We start from the raw sequence: 6549 nt of genomic DNA, 5'->3' as shown, positions 1-6549 counted from the left end.
GGCCTCTGGTTAACTGGCTCCTGTCAGATTGCGGCCCTGTCATTTTTAAAACAGATTTGAACCTGGGGTAAAAATAACCGGGGCCTGGGATTTGACACAAACACATCAATCCCCAGTGAGTGTCTGACAGACAGGACTTCCCAAGGAAGGAATTAAAACCTTAAATGAGAAACTCGATCCAAAGACTTGTTCTAATATCAGAGTAATACTACTTGTGGGATCTAACTGTGTCTCAAATTACCTGCAGAGTGCCCTACACTACAACAGTCTCTCCCCCCGAGGAGGAGATTTGATTTGGGAGTTGAAACTCCGACGATGAAGAGACAGACAGAATCCAAGCATTCTGCCGTGAGGAATCATCAGACAAGAGCTGGAACCAGAGAGAGAGAATAATCAGAAACCGTCCTGTCTCCTTGTTGTTCATTTACACACAGACACACAGACACAGACACAGACACAGACACAGACACACACACACACACACACACACACATGGAAAAGAATTGTGGGGTTCAGGCTATCTCTGTGATTTTTACCATAAGGGGCGAGCTCTGGGCTGGAGGGGGTGGGGGAGACAAAGGGGCAGAAAGGGGAAGAGAGGGAGTTGCTGCACAGTCTGATCCCACAGATGATACTGCCTCTGTCACTCACTGCAGCTTTCATCTTCATTCCCGTGTTCCCTCTCTCCCTTTCCTACATCTTTCCTTCAATCCCCATCTCTCTCCATCCTTCCCATCTCCATCCTGTTCACGTTCCCCTGGAGATTCCCTTCCTACAACTCTCTGCCTCCTCACTGTTTAATCGTTTAATTTACTGCAATTATTTAATCGTTCAGCCTTTCCCAATTTCTCTCTCGCTCTCCCTGGGCTTTTTCTCTCTCCCTCCGCCTGTCGTTTTTCTCTCTCTCCCTGTCAGTTCTCTCTCTCTCTCTGTCCTTCTGTCTCCCTCCCACCAGGTATTTGTTTATTCTGCTTTCGGTCTTTCATTCTCTTTGTCTTGTTCTCTCACTGGGTTTTATTCTCACCACCATCCCCCCTTCACCCCAACCTGTCCCTCACGCTCTCTCTCTCTTCTCCCCCCCCCCTCCCTATTCCCCACTCCCTCCCTCTCCACCTGTCCCAGAGGGTGACTTGGACTCCGTGCCATGTTGGGAGTGGGAAGGCGATGGGTTGGGAAGGCGATGGGGTGGGAAGGCGATGGTGTGGGAAGGCGATGGGATGGGAAGGCGATGGGGGAGAAGGCGCGAGTGGGAAGGCGATGGGGTGGGAAGGGCGATGGGGGTGGGAAGGGCGATGGGGGTGGGAAGGACAATGGGGGAGGAGGCGATTGGGGGGTGGGAAAGCGATGTGGGTGGGTAGGCAATGGGGTAGAAGGCAATGGGTTAGAAGGCAATGGGGTAGAAGGCAATGGGGGTGGGAAGGCGATGGGGTGTGGGAAGGCAATGGGGTGTGGGAAGGCAATGGGGGTTGGGAAGGCAATGGGGGTTGGGAAGGCAATGGGGAGGAGGGTGACGGGGGGGGGGGAGGAGGGTGACGGGGTGGGGGAGGAGGGTGACGGGGGTGGGGGAGGAGGGTGACGGGGGTGGGGGAGGAGGGTGACGGGGGGGAGAAGAGTGACGGGGGGAGAAGGGTGACGGGGGGAGAAGGGTGACGGGGGGGGAGAAGGGTGACGGGCGGTAGAAGGGTGACGGGGGGAGAAGTGTGACGGGGAGAGAAGGCGACGGGAGGGGGAAGGTGATAGCGGGGTAAGCATGGGTGTGTACGAGCAGGGAAGGGAATAGTGTGTGTAAGAGGGAGCATGAAGAATGAAAGCAAAAATAGAGCATAGCAGGGTCTGAGTGATGTTTGTGAGGGAGGCTGCACATACGAGTGGAATAAATTAACAGCACATACCTCAGGGACCTGCAGTGACGAAGCTCTCATTTGACCATAACTAGAAGAAATAACAATAAGCTGTCACAGAGAGTTAAAATACTCATTATTAAAGGTAGCGCAGGTTGGACATTGGCAAAGAGATTGTCATGGAGGACAGGGATTCAGATCCACGGTGAAGAGATCACACCAGGGCCTAACCAATGAACCACAGCAAAGCATGTTAACTACTGAATTATAGATGAAAGCTCAAAAACATTCACCTCTGAATCAATGTCGTTGTACTTCAATGTAAACTCTCTAGCCGGAGCTTGGAGCTGAGAAGTTAGCACAGAACTTGCATCAGAGAAACGCTTCAGTTTTCATTCCTTCCACTACTCTGCAAAATGAGATGACAAAAGAAACATGTTGAGAGACATTCAGAATAAACAAATGTATCTCTTGGCTTGAGTATTAAACATCCACCTGTTAAAGGTGTTTCCAAAATCGACCACCATCAGTTCAGGACGGGAATTTACAAAATGATTTGAGAGATCTAGTATTTTAATGACAAGATTATGTTGTAGAGATGATTTGAGAGATGCATCCAATTTTAAGATGTTTTTCTAACCGCCAATTTTGTTCTTCCAAAGATTATTTGGATAGCAGAAGATTGGAATTCAGGAAAGAGAAAATTATTAATGAACAGATTCAATCTTCTGTGTGAATCTCCTCAATGGCGGAGTAGCTACCCAGCATTCTCCGCGGGGATGCATACTCTCTATACTCACTACAGGGACGGCGGTGCAGCCGCAGTGCTGTGTTTGTCTCCGTGTGAAATGGCGAGACGCGCTTTTCCAAACGGTAAGGCTGCAGGAGCTGGAGAGAGGGATTCAGACCGAGAATAAACCCTTCCAGCGAGAAGCGAGCACCTTGAAAAATAACTTGTGGCTAAGTGTTTTACAGTTCCGAGGTGAACAGCCGCCATCTTGGCCGGAAATGTGGACGCATGCGCAGAGGGATGCGTGACGTCACTGGGCGGGGCCTAAGGGAGATTCATGCAGATGCTGAAAATCTGAGACGAGAGTCAGAGATGTACAGCATGGAAACAGAGCCTTCGGTCCAGCCCATTCATACCGACCAGATATCCCAACCCAATCTAGTCCCACCTGCCAGCAACCGGCCCATATCCCTCCAAACCCTTCCTATTCATATACCCATCCAAATGTCTTTTAAATGTTGCAATTGTACCAGCCTCCACCACTTCCTCTGGCAGCTCATTCCATACATGTACCACTCTGTGCGTGAAAGAATTGCTCCTTGGGTCTCTTTTATATATTTGCCCTCTCACCCTAAACCTCTGCCCTCTAGTTCTGGACTGCCCCACCCTAGGGAAAAAAAAAACTTTGTCTATTTATCCTTTCCATGCCCCTAATGATTTTGGAAAACCTCTGTAAAGGGAGGTTTAAAGGGAGGTTTTATTATTTATTATATAATAATAAATTTGATATAATTTATTATTATATTGTCACGTTTACCTCGGTATTGTGGGGAAAAAAAACTTGTTCTGTTTGCAGTGCAGTGAATATTCCATGGAAAGACATAAAGGCCACCGGGTGATTGAACAGAGTGAGGAATACAGAGGTACAGCTACAAGGAAGGTGCACAAGAAGCAAGATCAACATGAGGTTTACAATTTTAGCGGTCCATTCCGAATTCAAATAACAGTGGGGAAGAGGTTATTCTTGAACATGTTGTTCTGTGTGTTTATGGTTTTTATCTCCTGACTGACGGAAGAGATTGGAGGAGAGTTTAACCGGGGTGGGAGGGTCTTTAATGGTGTTGGCTGGCTTTCTGTGGCAACAAGAAATGTACATTCAGTCAATGGATGGAAGGTTGGCTTGTGTCTGATCTAGCCTGTGTTCACAACTCTCTGTAGTTTCTTATGGTCCTGGTCTGAGCAGTAGCAAAGCACTTTGTACATTTCTGTTTGATCACATGAGTTTCATTCCCTCTTTACTTCCTTCCATCTACTCTTAAAGCACTACACAAACATATGTAGGTGGGACTGAATCTAATGTTCACTTCTTTCAATTTCGGTACCTGTCAAGAAGAAATCTTCTTTAACACTGAAGTTACAGTGTTACAGTGTATGCCTGGACAGTTTATTTTTGCTGAAGGTGCACTGGGGATCCGACCGAGTTTCTCCACAACACCCAGTTTAACTCGATTTTCCGCCTTCACAAACGTCCTGTACATGTTGAGTGCTCAACCGTGCAGGTACCCATTGAAAGTAAAGAATCCAGTGTCAATTCACTGCAGTTATCTTCTTGGATGTTATGTGTTGATAACTGAGGAGAATTAGTGTAGCTTTGCCGGGGTTGGCAATGGTATCTCGTTACTGTTCCCTCTATCTCCGTGCATCCACAATGTTGGTTCAACCAACAGGTTCTGCCCTTCATTCCCCATCATATTTACAGATGGTTGGGATTGACCAGATTTACAACAATCCCACTCCCCTCATCTTTCATTGAACTTATACAGTCAGCATTTACTTCTGTCTGGAATTCACATTTTAACACCATGCATTTTCACTGCCGAGGATTATCATCCCTTTGTAGTTGAACCGCATCTGCCCTCAAACCGACCATAAAAACTTTTCCCTCCCTTCCCCAATACCCCTTTTCACTTTCATGACAATTGATTTAAATCTGCCCTGTTTTGATATTTCAGCACTCTGATGATTTGTTTTCCTCCTCATAAATTAATGCAAGGACTCGCTGTAGAGAGTTACTTCACTTTTCAGAAGATAGGGTATGGCCTACAGGTGACTCCACCGAAGGGTAATTGAATCTGAAATGTCCCTTCGCAATTAGCAATGGGTAATAGATGCTGACCTCACCAGCAATGCCCACATCACATGAATGAAAAGAAAAGAGTGGTCCAACTTTTAGTACATCCCTATCATGTGGAGTCATCCAATTCATATTATCCAGCTGTGTGGACTGTTCTTCAGGGAATCATTGCTGCATGTGGTGTAAATTCACCCTTCGAAATGTTACATGTTTTGTTGGTAACTTTCATGACTGGTATCCTGGATTCCATCTGCTATGCACCATCTGACTGTTTCTATTCAAGCTAGAAACTGGCAAGTTACAGTTTTGCGATTTACATCACAATTTTTTTGTGATGACTGGCTGATCTTTATTGCTGTTGTAGCAACAATGCAGATTGCTTGTAAACTTATACAGAAAAGAGTGATCATTCATATTAAGCCATTTACCTGTTATCCTTCTGCTTGCAGTGAATTTCGTGGCTATCATGATCCTATCCCAGGGAAAGTGTGGCCTCGCTACCTGCACAACACGCTATCTGGCGGCCATGGCAGCAGCAGATCTACTGGTCATTATCAGTGAGGTCATACTGAAGCAATTTCGTTATTATTATTACCCAGTATGTTTCCTGGACATCACTCCTGTGTGCAGTGTTATCAATGTCCTGATCCGTGCGTCCATAGACTGTTCTGTCTGGTTCACCGTCGCATTCACCTTCGATCGGTTTGTCAGCTTTAGTTGCCACAAACTGAAAACTAAATATTGCACTGGGAAAAATGCATCCACAATTCTCTCAATAACCAGTATTCTGCTTTGTTTAAAAAAATGTTCCTTGGTATTTTAGATTCGAGCCCAAAACGATAATCAGGAACATACCATTTTACTGCAGGAATAAGGGAAGCTGCTTCACTGACTCTCGCTGGATTGGCTTCCGCTCATTTGCTGTGGCTCTAACCCCACTGGGGCCATTCCTTTTCGTTGTGTTCCTCAATGTTCTGACAATCGCACGCATTTTATTTAAGTCAAGTCAAGTCCGTAAGGGACTGAGAGGTCAGAGTAAGGAAGGGAAGCAGGTTGACCCCGAGATGAAGAGTAGAATTAAGGCAGAGATTTTACTCTTCCCCATATCCGGAAACTTCATCCTTCTCTGGCTGGTATATGTTTTATATATCTCAGATGCACTTAACTAGTAATGACTATGACATCTTTGAACATGTTGGGTACATGCTGCGCAATGTAAGTTGCTGCACAAACACCCTTTTTTATGTGGCAACTCTGCCCAAGTTCAGGGCTCAGTTCAATAGAGCGGTGAAATATCTAGTTTCCAGGCTTATTGAACTATTCACTGCATAAATCTGACAAAAGGTCAAAATCCCGTGGGATTTTGAAATCCCATGGAAATCCCGTGGAAATGACCACGGAGTACCAAAGGCAACCCTTCTAGAGATGCAAATCTGTCAGAGAGATCAGAGAAGATAGACTATTTAGCAGACTTCAAGAGAACCGAAATAAGATGAGAGTAAGGACACAGGTTTCCCAATTCAGGGAGCAGAGGTCATATTTCTGTCCTGAAAGAAGGTCACTGGACCCGAAGAATTAACTCTGATTACTCTCCCACAGATACTGACAAACCTGCAGAGTCTTTGCAACAATTCCTGTTCTGTTTTGGTTTAACATTTTGGGAAACAGTGTGAATGAGCTGGAGACACTGTCCAGACTAAAGGTCAGTGGAGAAAAGGAAAGAGCAATGATTTTCTCAAGACAACGAGGGGAAAGTAGCAGGAGCAGGGTCTCTGTTTCCTCTGTGTCAGATGAATTGATCCAGAGTGTCAACTCCAGCTCTGCTGCTTCAGTTTTCAGCTCTT

At 46.0% G+C, this 6549-nt stretch overlaps 1 long non-coding RNA gene across 1 annotated transcript; it reads right to left on the bottom strand.

The window, feature by feature from the left end:
* Positions 1 to 300: 300 nt before the first annotated feature.
* Positions 301 to 2815, bottom strand: LOC148138493 (uncharacterized). Its single transcript, XR_015753952.1, has 4 exons — positions 2642 to 2815; positions 2135 to 2250; positions 1893 to 1932; positions 301 to 370 (listed from the first exon to the last, which is right to left on the bottom strand). It is a non-coding gene; the product is annotated as an uncharacterized LOC148138493 (long non-coding RNA).
* Between the last annotated feature and the right edge of the window lie 3734 nt (positions 2816 to 6549).

The sequence above is a fragment of the Chiloscyllium plagiosum genome, unplaced genomic scaffold (genome assembly GCF_037043375.1).
Source record: "Chiloscyllium plagiosum isolate Xiang-an unplaced genomic scaffold, Cpla_swu_hap1 HiC_scaffold_40, whole genome shotgun sequence".
Lineage (NCBI taxonomy): Eukaryota > Metazoa > Chordata > Chondrichthyes > Orectolobiformes > Hemiscylliidae > Chiloscyllium > Chiloscyllium plagiosum.
Note: the sequence above shows the minus strand (reverse complement) of the source record. Positions and strands in the feature narration are given on the sequence as shown.